Consider the following 16,518-nt stretch of genomic DNA (forward strand, 5'->3'; position numbering starts at 1 on the left):
GCCCGGAGGGCCCGCCTTTGTACTTCCGGGCCGGTGCTTGACCCTTTGTGGGGCAGGCCCAGAGCCCCATAGCTCCGCCCAGTCTGGCCTCTGGCTGGGCTCCTCGTCCTCCGGGGCACCTGAGGACCAGGCTGCCTCACTACAACCCCCCCCCCCCATGCAAGTCTGGCTCCCGTGCAGCGGGGCCGGACCCGTCCATGCCTCCCACCCGGGAAAGAAAGTCTGCATTCGCGTAGTCTTTCTTGGCCCTGTGGTGGACCGTAAAGGCGTAAGGCTGTAGCGCTAGGTACCACCTCTGCAGCCTCGTGTTATGGTCTTTCATTCGGGCCAACCATTGGAGCGCGGCATGGTCCGTAATAAGCGTGAAAGGGGCTCCGAGGAGATAATACTGTAAGGCATTGCACGCCCATTTTACAGTGAGGGCCTCTTTCTCCACCACCGCGTAGTTCTTCTCCCTGGGGAACAGCTTCCTGCTGATATATATGACCAGGTGTTCTTCCTCATCAACCTCTTGGGAGAGGACCGCGCCGAGTCCCACCTCCGAGGCGTCTGTCTGGAGGATGAAGGCCCGGTCAAAATCAGGGCTGTAGAGGACGGGTTCGCGGCAGAGGCTTGCCTTGAGGGTCTGGAATGCCGCGTCGCACTCTCGGCTCCACCGTATCTGTCATGGACTGTCCTTGGCCAGCAATCCAGTCAAGGGGGCCGCGATGGCCGCGAACTGAGGGATGAACCACCGATAATAGCCGGCCAGCCCCAGGAACTGGCGTACCTGGCACTTCGTGGCTGGTGGGGGGCAGGTTGCAATAGCCTGAACCTTCCCTACGAGGGGTTTTACTAGTCCATTCCCGACGGTATACCCCAGGTAGGTCGTTTCTTGCCAACCAATACGACACTTCTTCGAGTTGGCGGTCAACCCGGCAGCCCGCAGGGACCTCAGGACTGCGGCCACCCGCTCGAGGTGGTCCTCCCATTGGTGGCTATAAATGACCACATCGTCCAGGTATGCGGCGGCGTAGTCCTGATGGGGGAAGAGGAGGCAGTCCATCAGCCGCTGAAACATAGCCGGGGCCCCATGGAGGCCGAAGGGCATCCGGGTGAATTGATACAGGCCCGTAGGGGTGGCGAAAGCGGTCTTCTCCCTGGAGCCCGGCTTGAGGGGAATCTGCCAATACCCCTTGCTCAGATCAAGAGTAGTGATGTACCGGGCCTCTCCCAACCGGCCGAGCAACTCATCTACTTGGGGCATCGGGTAGGCGTCAAACTTCGAGATGGCGTTGACGCATCTGAAGTCGATGCAAAACCTGGCGGCCGGGAGGAGGAATTACACCCTTTCCAGCCAGAGCCCATCAAAGCTTCCCTCTCAGGGAAGCCAGTTAACAAGCGGTTCTAAAACTGCTTCTAAATTTAATAACTGGTTCATGCGAACCGGCTCCAGCTCACCCCTGCAAAGGCCTGGTCACCCCTCGGACCACCACCCCCAGCTCCGTCTGAATGATGTGCTGGACGAGGGTGGTGCACCCCGGGTGTGTTGTGAAGGTGCGGGGGAACGCCAGTAGGAGAGACCGGATCTGTTTGAGTTGTTCTGTCGTCAGTGTCGGTCCAAGCTGGGGGCCTTCGGGGTCCACCGGATCTGTTACCTGGGGCCCCAGCTCAGGGTCCGGCTGGTAGGGGTTAATCAACAGCCCCTCTCACTCTCGCCACGGTTTTAGAAGGTTCACATGGTAGCGTTGTTTCTTTTTGCGCCGGTCGGGCTGGTAGATCTCATACGTGACAGGCCCGACCTGCCGGATCGCCTCGTAAGGTCCTTACCACCGGGCCAGAATCTTTGATTCGCTAGACAGGAGGAGGAGTACAACCCGGTCCCCAGGTTGGTAGCCGCGAGTCTGCACCCCGCGGTTGTAGGCCTGAGCCTGAGTCTCCTGGGCGTCTTTCAAGTTCTCGCGGGCCGGGGCCCCAGCCTGTGCCAGGCGCTCCTGAAGTTGCAGGACATATTTCAAGAGGCCCTGGGCGGGGGACGGGGCTTGCTCCCATGTCTCTCACAATTAGGTCCAAGAGGCCTCGGGGCCGTCGGCAATATAGTAACTTGAACGGGGAGAACTTGGTGGAGGACTGCGGGACCTCCCGGATTGCCAGGAGCAGCAGTTGTAGTAACTGGTCCCAGCGGCGGAGGTCATCTGGGGAAAACTTACGTAACATGCTCTTAAGAGTCCGATTAAATCGTTCGACCAGCCCATCGGTCTGAAGATGGTAAACGGACGTACGCAGCTGCTTGATCCCCAAGACCTCACACACCTGCCGTAATAGCCGAGCGGTAAAGTTGGTGCCCTGGTCCGTAAGGATTTCTCGGGGCAAACTGACGCGGGCGAAGATTTTCACGAGCTCGCCGGCGATGCTACGGGCCGTGATAGTCCGGAGGGATACGGCCTTGGGGAACCGGGTAGCGTAGTCCAGCAGGACCAGTATATACTGGAATCCTGCGGCGTTTTTGGGAAGCGGGTCCACCAGGTCCATGGCCACCTGCTCGAAGGGGGTCTCGATTAATGGCATAGGAACCAAGGGTGCCTTAGGGGTCTGGGCCAGCGCAACCAACTGGCAGTCGGGGCAGGACCTGCAGTAAGTCCTCACCTCCTGATGTACGCTGGGCCAAAAGAAGCGCGTCAGAATCCGGGACAAAGTCTTCTCGTGGCCGAGGTGTCCAGCTACCTGGACGTCATGGGCTAGCTTCATGACGGCTCGCCGATGACACTGAGGCACAAGGAGTTGGGTCTGAAGCTCCCCCGTACGGGAGTCCTTCTCGACCCGGTACAGGTGTTCCTGCCGTAACTTGAAGTGGGGCCACTGGGCGGCCTGGTGAGGATCTATGATGGTGCCGTCGACAGCGGCCACCTGTTCATACGCCCGCTTGAGACTGGGGTCGGCCTGCTGGTCGCGACAGAAGTCCGTCTGAAGCGGGGGCCCCTCCAGTGCCTCCAAGGGAGAGTCCTCTGACTCGTTCATCCACTCGGGGGGGTCGGGCGTTTCCCCTCGGCCCGTCCCGGCCTCCGGGGGCACTCCTCCCCAGGCCGGCATGACCCTTGGGTGTTCCCCAGTGCAGCAGCGGAGGATTTCTGCAAACTCGGGCCAGTCTCAGCCCAGGATCACCGGATACGCCAGGCGCAGGGCAAGGCCCACTTCCATTGGTCGGGTGACTCCTTCTACCGTTAGTTGGGCCCGAGCACTGGGGTACGGCCGAACATCCCCGTGGATGCACTGCAGTCTGATCATCCACAAGTGGGGGTCGGCCCGGGGCCCCAAGCTGTGGCGGACCAGCATCTGGCCACAGCCAGAATCGATGAGAGCCACCGTTGGGGACCCCTCCAGGACCACGGGCACCGTAATTTTGGCGGCATGGGGACGTCGGGCGCAGGCTTCCCCAGAGCAAACCTGGCCGAAGTGGCACTCCATCGTCGGACAGTCCCGGCGTAGGTGCCCATACTCCCCATAGGAGAAACAGGGTCCCAGGTCAGCTCGACCCGGCTGGGGACGTGTTCCTGCGGCCCCCCCGGGAGAGCCCCGGGTGGCCTCCCGCGCTATGGGAGGCGGGGTGGGCGCTGGTCGCCTTGCGGCCTCTGTGGGTCGGTGTCGGGGCTCGGGCCCCCGGGCGGAACCTCGGGAGTCAGCCCGGGGAAGGGAGGTCCTCCTCTCGGGGTTGGGGCAACCCACCCCGGAGGTGGTGACTCGGGGGGTCGGACCCACTGACGTCTCCGCCGCCAGAAAGTTCTCCATCAAGGTGATGGCAGCCACCAGCATCGAGGGTCAATGGCGGAGGACCCAGGCCTTTCCCCGCGGCGGGAGTATATGGAGAAACTGCTCCAACACGATTTGCTCCGTGAGCTCCTCCGGCGTTCGGGTCTCGGGTTGCAGCCACCACTTACACGTCTCCCTTAGTTCCTGGGCCACCATCCGGGGCCGGGCCCCAGTGGGGTAGGTCAGGCTCCTAAACCGCTGGCGGAAGGTCTCCGGGCTCACATCCAGGGCGTCCAGAATTGCCGCCTTTACTTGGCGGTAATCTTGGGCGGCCTCCGTAGACAGGCCCCGATAGACCGTCTGGGCGGTCCCCGTCAAGTACGGGGCCAAGAGGGAAGCCCACTGGTGTGGGGCCCACCCCGTGACGACGGCTACCTACTCAAATGTTACCAGGAAGGCTTCTGGGTCGTCGCTGGGACTCATCTTGGTCAGCCAGATTGGTGGGTTCGGCCGCGGGGTCCCCTCGGAGCCCCCCGGCTGGGGCTCTGTGGGTCGGGACAGCGCCACGGCGAACTGTTGGAGGCATTCCCTCTGGAAGTCCTGATGCTGTGTGGCCAGGTCTTGCACCAGCTGGTGCTGCTGAGCTCCTAGCTGTTCAACCAGCTTTTGCTATTGCTGGAGCTGGGCGGCCTGCTGCTCTTGCTGTTGCTGGAGCTGGGCCGCCTGCTGTCGCTCCTGGCTTTCAGTCAGGAAGGCGAAGAGCTGAGACAGATCCATGTCTTGGGGGGTGGGGAGGTTCGCTCTCCCCCAGGTCCCCTCTCAGAGGGGTCGAGGGCCCGTGCCCACATTTCTGGGCAAGGGTCCCTGGTCAGGTGCCATGTGTAAGGGTTCCCCTGTTGGGCGAGGGGTCGCTCTTCGCCCTCTGAGCACCTGGGGACCAGGCCGCCTCACTACACACGAGTAGTACAGTCTGTGAGTCTATAAAGCCCAAGCCCTGGCTCAGGGTGGGGCACACACACAGGCACAGGGCTCAGACCCTCAGGCAGGGCTGAGCAGCAGTTCAAGTCTGTAAGTCTATAAAGCCCAAGCGGTGGCGGTTTGTTGTTGGTGAGGCCCCGCCATGCCCCCTCCCCCGGGCTGAGCAGGCCCCGGAGCCAGGCTGGGCCGGGCGGCGCCATGTCCTCCTTCTCGGTGTCGGCCCTAGAGAAGAAGCTCTCGGAGCTGAGCAACTCCCAGCAGAGCGTCCAGACCCTGTCGTGTGGCTCATCCACCACCGCAAGCACGCTGGGCCCATCGTCTCCGTGTGGCACCGGGAGCTCCGCAAAGCAAAATCAAGTAGGAAGCTTACATTTCTATATTTGGCGAACGATGTCATCCAGAACAGTAAAAGGAAGGGTCCTGAATTCACAAGGGAGTTTGAATCTGTTCTTGTGGATGCTTTTTCTCATGTTGCCAGAGAGGCAGATGAAGGCTGCAAAAAGCCCTTGGAGCGATTGCTTAATATCTGGCAAGAAAGGAGCGTGTATGGCAGCGAGTTCATACAACAGCTGAAACTTTCTATGGAGGACACCAGTAGCCCTCCACCAAAAGTTACAGAGGAGAAAAAGTCCTTGAAGCGGACATTTCAGCAGATACAAGAGGAAGAAGATGAGGATTACCCTGGGAGCTACTCGCCTCAGGACCCCAGCACTGGGCCATTACTGACTGAGGACTTGATCAAAGCCTTGCAGGACCTGGAAAATGCAGCATCAGGAGATGCCACAGTGCGGCAAAAAATTGCCTCACTACCACAGGAAGTTCAAGATGTGTCTCTGCTGGAGAAAATTACAGACAAAGAGGCAGCAGAATGTCTTTCGAAAACGGTGGATGAAGCATGTTTGTTACTAGCGGAGTATAATGGGCGGCTGGCAGCAGAGTTGGAAGACTGATGCCAGCTGGCACGCATGCTGATTGAGTACACCCAGAACCAGAAGGATGTACTGACAGAGAAAGAGAAAAAGTTAGAAGAGTATAAACAGAAGCTTGCTCGGGTAACCCAGGTCCGCAAGGAGTTGAAATCTCACATCCAGAGCCTTCCAGATCTGTCGCTGCTACCCAATGTAACAGGAGGCCTGGCACCTTTGCCATCTGCTGGTGATCTGTTTTCAACTGACTAGAACTAATGGTGCCCGCATTTACTACTTCCCCTTAGTACCAGCAAAAGTAAGAAAACTCTCATGTTGACTGGAAATCCAGTCTTCCAATGATCTACCATAGGAATGAACATATAGACCCTACTTTCAACTTACCAGCTGCACATGCGTGCTCTCTGTGTACAGTGTCTCACGTTGAGGGGAAGATGGAGAGTATGTATGTCCATGTTCTGAAAAGAGTGGGTATAGAGCCCATATATATTTTGAAAAGAAACTTTTCTCACCTTTTCTCTACTCAGATTAGTTTCTGTTTGCTCTTAGCACTCCCACAGAAGTCATAAGAATCATGTACATATACCTTGAAAGTTTTTTCAAAGAAATGTTGTGTTTTTCTCTCTAAAAGTGTCTGATTATTTCTGAATCTGTTTTGTCTGTGTTAGTTGGGTTTCTGACGTTCAAATCTATAAGCAGTAGAGTGGCTAGCGTGCTTTATGGGGGTGTATGCATGTGTGTACTGTACCATACTGGGATCAGGGGGACATGTCCACAGAGCAACAGTACAGTTAACCTTTTGTTAAATTTATAGTTGCTGTTACTGTTGTAGGAATGACCTCAAGATGGTTCCTATCTGGTGTGGTGCATATGTATATACATTGAGACTCGTGCGATGGGCAATAGAAATGAACAGCTTGTTGTTGTGAATTAGGGATAACTTCATAACTTCATTGCTCAGCTGAGCAATGCAGAACTGGTTACTAGACATGAGTAGAAGTGAATTTTATTCTGACTCCCTTGTATTATATTTATACCACATTTTCCCTCTGTATTATATAAATGTAAATGCTACAGACATTTAACTAGCCAAGAGGTTGGAGTGGTGGAATAAAGCTAATGATATCTCAGAGAAAAAAAAAAAGCCCTGGCTCAGGGCGGGGCACAAACACAGGTACAGGGCTCAGACCCTCAGGCAGGGCTGAGCAGCAATTCAAGTCTAAAGGCCTCCTCAGGCCAGGGAGAGGGGGACGTCTGCCACCCCTGGAAGGGTGGCAGGGGGGGACGCAGGCCCTCCCACTCCACTGCGTCCCAGCCTGGGGCCCTAGCAGCGGCAGAAACTCGCTGATGTCAGTGGGGATCCAGGCCGCAACACACTGACATCGGTTCTGGCAGTGCTGCAGCCAGACTGGGGTCGGCTGCCCTTGGGCTACTTCCACCTTCCCCCTCCTCAAGTACCTGAGTTGTCGTGGTTTCGGCAGAGGGTTCAACCACCATCGGCTCCTCAGGCTAAGTGTGCTCGAGTGGGCTCAGCGGGTCCTCGGGGTTGGCGGCCACCGTCAGGCTCGACTCCTCCTCCGGGTAGCGGGAGCGGGGCAGGCTCGGCCAGTCTTCCTCCGGGTAGCAGGAGTGGGGCAGGCTTGGCCAGTCCTCCTCCAGGTAGCGAGCGAGGGGGAGGCTGGGTCGGTCGCTGCCTTCTGCGGCCTCCCCAGTGGGAGCTCGGTCGTGGACGTCGGCCTTGCTGATGGCTGGGGCCTTACTGAGCCCGGAGGGCCCGCCTTTGTACTTCCGGGCCGGTGCTTGACCCTTTGTGGGGCGGGCCCAGAGCCCCGTAGCTCCGCCCAGTCTGGCCTCCGGCAGGGCTTCTCGTTCTCCAGGGCGCCTGGGGACCAGGCCGCCTCACTACACCCTCCCCACCCCGCAAGTCTGGCTCCCGTGCGGCGGGGCCGGACTCGTCCATGCCTCCCACCCGGGAAAGAAAGTCCGCCTCACTACAGTAGGGGATGAGGTCGTGGTGTTGAAGGCGCTCTAGCAGTGGCATAGCCAGGTTCTAACATCAGGGGGAGTGAACACACAAAAAAAAGGCGCCACCCGACATACCAAATTAGTAATTACATACTTTTAAATTTATTATACATATTTATTTGTACTTAAAATAAAAACACAAGAATGATCCAGCCACGGAAGGGTTTGCACAGTTGGCATTTCACAGGAGAACTTTAGATTTAATTTCTAGAATCTAAAGTATATCTAAGTATAATGACAGAATACAGTAGTTTATAATTGTCACAGGTTTAAAAAAAATACTGGCCATTTTTTCCAGTTACTAATTTCATTTTAAAAATCAAATCAGTGAAATGCACTTTATTTATAATAGATAGTAATACTAAAGCCACCAAAAACACATGACAAATACAAGTTTTATGAAAATTGGTGAGCAAAGATCTCATAGTTTTTCAGGGTTGGACAAAGCAGTAATTTCCCTTAAAGTAGCTTTATTCATGGGCTTTTTTTAAAAAAACAAAAGACATCTCTACGACACAGGTTGGCAGTCTAACATTTTTGAAACACTGAGCACTGAAAGGTAGGGTTTTTAACCAATTTAGGCCACACACACCCACACACCCCACCACAAAAAGCCCTCTTCCTGCTTTCCTATCACCAATTCTGTTACTACAGGAATAAAATCTAGACATCCCATAAAATAGCTAGTTCCACATTGTTCTTTAAACCTCAGATCAGAGAAATGCAGCTTTGCATTTGAGATACTATATGATTGTAGTATATTTTGCACTGCCTGCATCTACACTGACATCAGGAGAGGAGAGGAGAGGAAGACAAGACTGTCTCTAGCATATATGATTTTTAAAAAAAGGCGAGACACACCCACCCACTATCAATGCAACAAGAAGGGAGAACAGTAACTGGGGCCAAGAAAGAAGATGCAATGAAACCCTCCTGTACCCACAACTGATATCTGAAGAGCATGTCACTCTGCAGATCAAAGAAAGAAAGAGCAGTCAGTATTCAGACAGATAGGATCCTTATGCCCTATATAGGAGAAGTGCACTTTCTAAGGCCTTGTCTACACTACAAGACTATTTCGAATCAACTTAGTTCGAATTTGTGGATTCGACCTTATGAAGTCGAATTTGTGTATCCATACTAAATACACTAATTCGAATTTCTGAGTCCACATTCACGGGGCCAGCGTCGACTTTGGAAGCGGTGCACTGTGGGAAGCTATCCCACAGTTCCCGCAGTCCCCGCTGCCCATTGGAATGCTGGGTAGATCCCCCAATGCCTGCTGGGGGGAGAAATGTGTCAAGGGTGGTTTTGGGTAAGTGTCGTCATTGAACCGTCAATCACAACCTCCCTCCCTCCCTCCTTGAAAGCGCCTGCGGGCAATCTGTTCGTGCACTTTTCTGGTCAGTGACAGCGCGGACGCCACAGCACTGCAAGCATGGAGCCCGCTGCAATCATCGCCATTTTCTCCTCCTCGCACTTTATCGTCCACCTCTTCCACAGTCAGCTGATGAGAAATCGGGCTACTTTTCAATGGTGCTGCAAGCACTGGGGGACCATAGGGGACGTTTTGCAAACATCAACGTCGGGTGGCCGGGCAAGGTTCATGATGCGTGTGTTTTCAGGAACTGTGGGCTGCTCAGATGCCTGCAGGAAGGTAGTTTCTTCCCGGACCACGAAATAACTGTTGTGGATGAGCAGATTCCTAAAGTCATCCTCGGGGACCCAGCCTGCCCGCTAATGCACTTGCTCATGAAGCCCTATACAGGCGCCTGGGACAGCGACAAGGAACTCTTCAAATACCAGCGAGCAGCGTGACCTGTGACTGTTCAGTTTCTTTACAGAGAAGCTGAACCTGCCCCTGTTTCTTTACCCACTGACTGTTGACTCTCCTCTTCGGTTACATACCCTGTTCACCCCGTTTCCCCCACTTCCAACACACGTGTAAACATAAAATACATGTCCCATTGTTACTGAAGAAAGGTTTCTTTATTCATGACTTTGCGTTAAAGGGTTGAAACTGGGAGGCAGACTGTGCTGGGTAGGGTGTGCGGTGATGTAAAGACCGCCTCTAAACTCAATGAATGACAGGCTCCTGCTCCTAGAGCGGTCCGCAGTGCCGGAATGCTTCTTTCAACGGAGCCTGCCATCCCTCTTTTTCAAATTCTGTGTGCGGGGGGATATGTGACCTTGTGGCGGAGGAGTACGGATACAGATTCGTTTGCTGCGTGACTCAGCGGTCCAGGACAAGGACCGCTGTATAAGATCTGTAACCGCCCTCCCCCGCTACAAAGTCACATCCCCCCCGCCCACACAGAACCTGGAAACCACCTCCCATACCGACCATGGTGCCTACTGACTGCACTGTGTGTGTGACCCGCTGCTGATCCTGCCCCCGTGTCTGTACCCTGGGAAAGGTGACTGTCCTATGCAATTAACAACCCCCTTCCCCACGCCCCCCATTCAAACACAGTCTTCTTTGAAAAAACATGACGGAAACAGTAATTAACAGCAAAGTATTTTTATTACTTAAGTAGACACTCGGGGGATGGAACTGGGATTGGGACTTGTGTGAGTCCGGAAGGGAACGACTTCTGCAAATGTAGGGTATGAGAGCTTTTTGGTACTTGAGCACTCTGTTGGGGTGCAGTGACAGTTTACACGGCCTCTGGCGCCCCTCCTTCTGGTTATTTTGGGTGAGGGGGGTATGGGACTTTGTGGCGGGGGAGGGCAGTTGCAGATACACTGCAGGGGGGCTCTGTGCTCCTGCGGTCCTGCAGAACATCCACAAGGCGCCTGAGCGTGTCCGTTTGCTCCCTCACTAGTCCAAACATTGTTTGAGTCGCCTGCTTGTCTTCCTCACGCCACCTCTCCTCCCGTTCGCTGTGTGAGCGCTGGTACAGAGAGACGGTCTCCCTCCACTGGCTCTGCTGGTCCGCCTCGGCTAGGTAGCAGCCCATACGTTCATCGAACATCTTGTCCCTTGTCTTTTTCTTTCTCCGCCTAATCTTTGCCAGCCTCTGCGAGGGGGATGCTGTGGCAGGTCTGGAGACAGTGGAAGCTGTGAGATGGGAAACAGGGAGTGAATTCCTTGCAAAGATACATTTTTGCAAACGATTAACTGAGTCTAGGCTGTCTCTGTGAATTCTGGGTTGAGACCCCTGTGCCTGCTGGGGCAGAAATCATTTTCGCGGTGGATTCTGGGTAAATGTCGCCAGTCATTCCTTCCTCCGGGAAAGCAACGGCAGACAATCATTTCAAGCCCGTTTTCCCAGAATTGCCCTGGCATACGCCATAGCATGGCAACCATGGACACTGTTTTGCCTTTTGTGTATGTCACCGTATGTGTACTAGATGCCGCTGACAGAGGCGGTCCAGCAGCGCTACACAGCAGCATGCTTTTGCTTTTGCATGACAGCAGAGATGGTTACCAGCCATATTGTACCATCTACCATACCATAAATTGGTAATAAGATGGTAATAAGATGGGCATGGTTACCTGTCCTTTTGCACTGCCCCATTTGGGGCTGTCATAAGTGCCCCTGGCCGAGCAGCCAGGGGCGCAAAAGCAAAAATTGGGAATGACTCCCTGAGTCAATCCCTCCTTTTTGGTATCTAAAAATAGAATCAGTCCTGCCTAGAATATGGGCAAGTGTACTAGAGAACCACTGTATCAGAGAACCAGAGAGCACAGCTGCTCTGTGTCAGATCCTGCATAGATTATGAGCTGTATGCTATTCACAAGGGGTGCTCCTGCAATAACCCCACCTGTTCATTCCATTCTTCCCCAGCCTTCCTGGGCTACCATAGCATTGTCCCCCAACTTGTGTGATGAAGTAATAAAGAATGCAGGAATAAGACACAGTGACTTGTTAGTGAGAAATGAGTGGAAGGCAGCCTCCAGTTGCTATGATAGTCCACATAGGACATTAAGGAGTGTGGAGGAGAGGAGCCCAGCATCCTGCTGCTAGTCCAGGGGCAATTGAATCTTTTCTTTACACATGAAGGGTGGGGGCTGATGAAGCTCAGCCCCCTGTTGCTATGATGACGATGGTTACCAGCCATATTGTACCATCTACCAGGAAAAATTAGGTTCACCTGACACTGGGGAACCTGACAGATAGTAGTCGGCATGGTTACCAGTCCTTTTGCACTGCCCCATGTGGCAATAGGCTGATGATGAGGACGGGTACCAGTCATTTTGTACCATCAGCCATCCATAGCGTGGGGGAAGCAAGGATGTTGGTGTTGAGTGCTGCACCATCGCGTCTATCTGCAGCATTCAGTAAAGATACGGTGACATGTAAAAGAGTCAAGAGAGGATTGTTTTCCCTTTCACTTCTGGGGGTGGGTGGGGGGGTGCGTAAATTGCCGAGCTATGCCCTGACCCACCGCGGACACTGTTTTTGTCCCTAGAAGCATTTGGAGCTCAGCCAAGAATGCAAATCATTTTTGGAGACAGCAGGAACTGTGGGATACCTTGCGTCCTCAGTCCCCCCTCCCTCTATGAGCGTCCATTTGATTCTTTGGCTTTCCGTTACGCTCGTCTCGCAGCAGCGTGCTGAGTCTCTGCTATGCCGTCTGTCCGGAGATTTTTTAAAAATACTTTGGACCAGGCGTAACATTACAGTAATTCCCCTAATTAGATGCATGAGTCTCCTAGCGAGATCACCGTGAGGACGGGCACTGAAGGAGATAGAGAGCGCATGCTGCGTGAAATCTATCACGAACCACGGACCGATGCAGCCGTGGTCGGGGAGGCAATGCTCCGTGAATACCGCATGAAAGCCTCGCGGGGAAAAGGGTGCTATCACGGAGCACCCAATAAGGCAGCTCTCCCCAGGAACCTCCTGCTGATGCTTATCGATTAATGGAAGGAGAGCTTCGTGGAGATCTCCCAGGAGGATTTCTGATCTGTCACCATATATAGAGAGACCTCCTTCTCACACACTTCAGATTCCTGTTATATTAAGAATAAAAGTTAACATGGTTAAAGCACTTACCGACTGCTCCTTCCCCTGATTCAGGCTCCGGGTTCATGGCCGGGGAGGGTTGGTAGGGGATCTCCGTGACGGTGATGAATAGATCCTGGCTGTCGGGGAAACCAGCGTTGTAAGCGCTCTCGCCTGCCTTGTCCTCCACAAACACTTCCTCATCTTCCCCGTCCGTGAACATCGTCGAGGAACTGTCCGTCGACACTGTCCCATCATCAGAGTCCATGGTCACTGGTGGGGCACTGGTGGCAGGCTCCGTAGCGTCCGTTTGCCGCTTTGATTTTTTGGTAGCCTTGTCTGGGGTCCTTGGTTTTCACGCGGCGATGCGTTGCATGACGGCTGTATCCTCTGTCTGGATCATGGCTTTGGAGACCTTCTCGTAGGTCTTTGCATTCCGTTTGTTGGAGCGCAGCTCTGAAAGCACAGACTCCTCGCCCCACACACTGATCAGATCCAAGAGTTCCCGGTCAGTCTATGCCGGGTCCCTCTTTCTATTCAGAGATTACATGAACTCCTCTGCTGGAGAGCTCTGCATTGCTGCCGGTGCTGCTGAGCTCGCCCCGATGTCCAACCACAAAATGAGATTCTAACTTTCCAGAAAGGAAAAGGAATTCAAATTTTCCCGGGTCGTTTCCTGTGTGGCTGCTCAGAGCATCGAAGCTCGGACTGCTGTCCAGAGCGTCAACAGAGTGGTGCACTGTGGGATAGCTCCCGGAGCTACTAAGTTCGATTTGCATCCACACCTAGCCTAATTCGAGCTAGCCATGTCGAATTTAGCGTTACTCCACCTGTCGGGGTGGAGTACCAAATTCGAACTAAAGAGCCCTCTAGTTCGAATTAAATGGCTTCCTGGTGTGGACGGTTGAGCGGTTAGTTCGAATTAACGCTGCTAAATTCGAATTAAAGTCCTAGTGTAGACCAGGCCTAAGTAAACTGCAGCAGTTTCCCAACAGAGTTTTCTTATGGACTTATTTATTAAGCAAAAATTAAGATTAGGAGTCTGATTTAAATTATGTAAATTTTCAGTTTTAGTTAACTGTGGAACTATTGCAGTTACCGGTACTTTTATTTTACTCCCGCCTTCATAAAAAGCTACAGAGTTATAACAGATAATTACAAAGACTAAAGTACATGCTTTAATATAATTAGAATCAGGCCACCCAAGATGAAAACTACACCATGGAAGAGTCCTACAACCAGGTATTTGAGGCCAATCCCTTTATCAATGGAATCCTCAACCAAAATGTGAGGAAGGAGAAGAGTACACCTAACTTTTGACAATAATTCAAGGTCATCCAGCCACCAAGACGACCAGCACCATTCATATTCTGGTTTTAGATAAAACACCTGATCTTGCCTACACCATAGAAACCTTCCTCCCTCCAAGCCTACACCCCACTACACCCTTTGGCAATAAAGTAACCATTAAACAAGTTCTGAATCAGTCTTTCTTCCCAATTTAGTTTTAACAAAAAAAGCTGCAACGTAAGTAGCTGTGGGAGATGACAGTACAACTACTAAGTATCAGTGGGGGAAAAGTGTGCTAGTAATGTCCTGGATATACTGGTCTGTTAAGTGTTATTGCTTTTAATATGCTAATACAAAGACTGTAATAGAGTATTAATGTCCCAATGTACTGTAGCTTGTTTTAACTTACCATAATACTAGAAGTGGTGCATGTGAAAAGTGTCTTAAAAGCTGACACTACAGCAGTGATATTCCCAAGCCTGCATGCATAGGGCTGGGGGTGGGGAAGGGGAGTGCATCTAGGTATAAGTAACATCTCTCATACCAAACAGGAACTTTTCCACAGTTCATTGCAATTTGGAAGTGTGATTATTATACCCTGTCTTACAAACACCATTACATATGTACAAGGTCAATAATTCCCCTCCCCATATATACAGAGGGTGGACGAAAGGAAATATCCCCATGATTTTGGGTATGTTTATTCTGGAAAAAGGAGGTGTAATTTCCGGCTTGTGTAGACATACCTGTGCTAGCACTGACCAAGCTAGTGTGCTAAAAATAGAAACGGAGCCACAGTGGTGCAAGGGGCTAGCCATCCTGAGCTGGAGGATTCTGAAGGGCTTGGGGTCTAGCAGAATTGTGACATCAGAGAGCAAGAGCCACAGCCCTTTGGATAAGAAGAGATTGGTGCAGAACCCAAGGCTTTGCCAGACACTCAAGGTGGAAGAGGTCTGTGCAAGGCCCCAGCATGCCCTCCCTCATCAGCAGGTAGAAGCCATACCCTCCCGCCCTACCCCGCCCAACTCTCTGCTCCTCCAAGGAGACCTCCAGTAGGAACAGGGGAGAGCAGACTGTTTCTAAAGGTAACAAATGTAGACAAAAAATTAAGGCCCCAAAGGCTTTTTTAAACATCTTGAGGCAGCAGGGAGGGCCCAACCCTTCCCTCCCCTCCCCGGCACTGCGTGTTGTGGGAGGGGAAGGCAGCTTGAAAACATTTTAAAAGACACCTTCAAAACTAAAGCCAACCTATCAAGAGTCCAGGCTGCAGACAGCACCCAGCACAGTGCAACTCAGTGATGCCCTCAGTGGGGCATCTCTGCAGCAGTCAGAGAAGAGAGCTGAGACTGGAAAAAGCAAGATGCAGAATGACAGAGTACCCAGGACACAGGGTCTGGGGATGGCACCAGTTCCCAACTGGGCGGGGGGCTTAACAAGGTCTGGAGAGTAGCATCTTTCCCAAACTCTCCTAGCCCCCTGCAAAACTGGGCTTACCCTGCCTAAGGGAGGAAGGGCTCCATCAGGGGAACTCCTTCTGCTACATAAACTCAGCAGTCTCTGCTGGGCCCTAGGCTGGGAGGGACAGGGGAGGGTGCTGCTACGGGGTGGCACTGCCATGTCAGTGACAAAGGGGGGCCCTCAGCTCTTTTCCTGCCTCCCCCCTCCGGATCACACAGCCTGGTAAAAGCAAGAAGGTAAATAAAAAAAGGTGCTACATAAAAGCTGTGGCCAAAGGTTCCAGCCCATGTGGCCAGCACATACTGAGAAGAGCCCAGCTGGTGCTATAGGCCAGGGGTTCTCAAACTGGGGGTCAAGACCCCTCAGGGGGTCACAAGGTTACTACATGGGGGGTCGTGATCTGTTAGCCTCAGGGCCGGCTCCAGGCACCAGCCGAGCAAGCTCGTGCTTGGGGCGGCAGATTCCAAGGGGCGGCATTTGCTGCTTTGGCCGCCCCCGCAGGTTTTTTTTCTTTTTGGTTCTCTGCTCCGGCCGCCCTGTAGGGGGCAGCAGTGCAAAGGAGAGGAGCACCCTGCTGGGAGCGGTGCCAGGTCTGTAGCAAGCGCGGCAGGGCAGCGGCGTCCTTCCCAGCCTGCCCACCGGAGCGGCGCGGAGCCCTCCTGGCAGGCAGCGTGGTTTGTTCATCCTCCCCCCGCTGACCCTTCATTGCTCCGGCCAGCCCGCAGGTGTTTTTTTGCTTGGGGCGGCAAAAAAGCCAGAGCCGGCCCTGGTTAGCCTCCACCCAAAACCCCGCTTTGCATCCAGCATTTATAATAGTGATAAATATATTAAAAAGCGTTTTTAATTTATAAGGGGAGGCTTGCTATGTGAAAGGGGTCACCAGTACAAAAGCTTGAGAACCACTGCTATCGGCTAAGGGCTGACTCAGCAGACCCAGGGTTCATCTTGGTGGACAGAGCTCACCCATCTCTCTGCTTGGGGGCCACACAGGCCCACTCCTGCTACCAGTCCTTGGAGTCCAGCCAGGGAGGCAGCTGCCAGTGAGTGCGATCACAGGGGTGGGACTGTCCCCATGACCAATCCCCTCCAGGCAGTTCCATGTACAGGCTGAGTTCCCCAGCAGTACAACAGAGCGAGCTCTCCCGCACAGGTACACAGATTGT

The 16,518-nt window shown here is 53.4% G+C and overlaps 1 protein-coding gene and 1 pseudogene across 8 annotated transcripts in view; one reads left to right on the forward strand and one right to left on the reverse strand.

Annotated features, from left to right (window-relative positions):
- The window catches only part of CCDC78 (coiled-coil domain containing 78), a 98,373-nt gene that overhangs the window by 9,827 nt on the left and 72,028 nt on the right, over nucleotides 1-16,518 (reverse strand). The gene's annotated exons all lie outside the window — the stretch shown is intronic.
- On the forward strand, nucleotides 1,416-6,799 carry LOC123344288 (annotated as a pseudogene).

This window comes from Mauremys mutica, chromosome 11 (genome assembly GCF_020497125.1).
Source record: "Mauremys mutica isolate MM-2020 ecotype Southern chromosome 11, ASM2049712v1, whole genome shotgun sequence".
In the NCBI taxonomy this organism is placed as follows: domain Eukaryota; kingdom Metazoa; phylum Chordata; order Testudines; family Geoemydidae; genus Mauremys; species Mauremys mutica.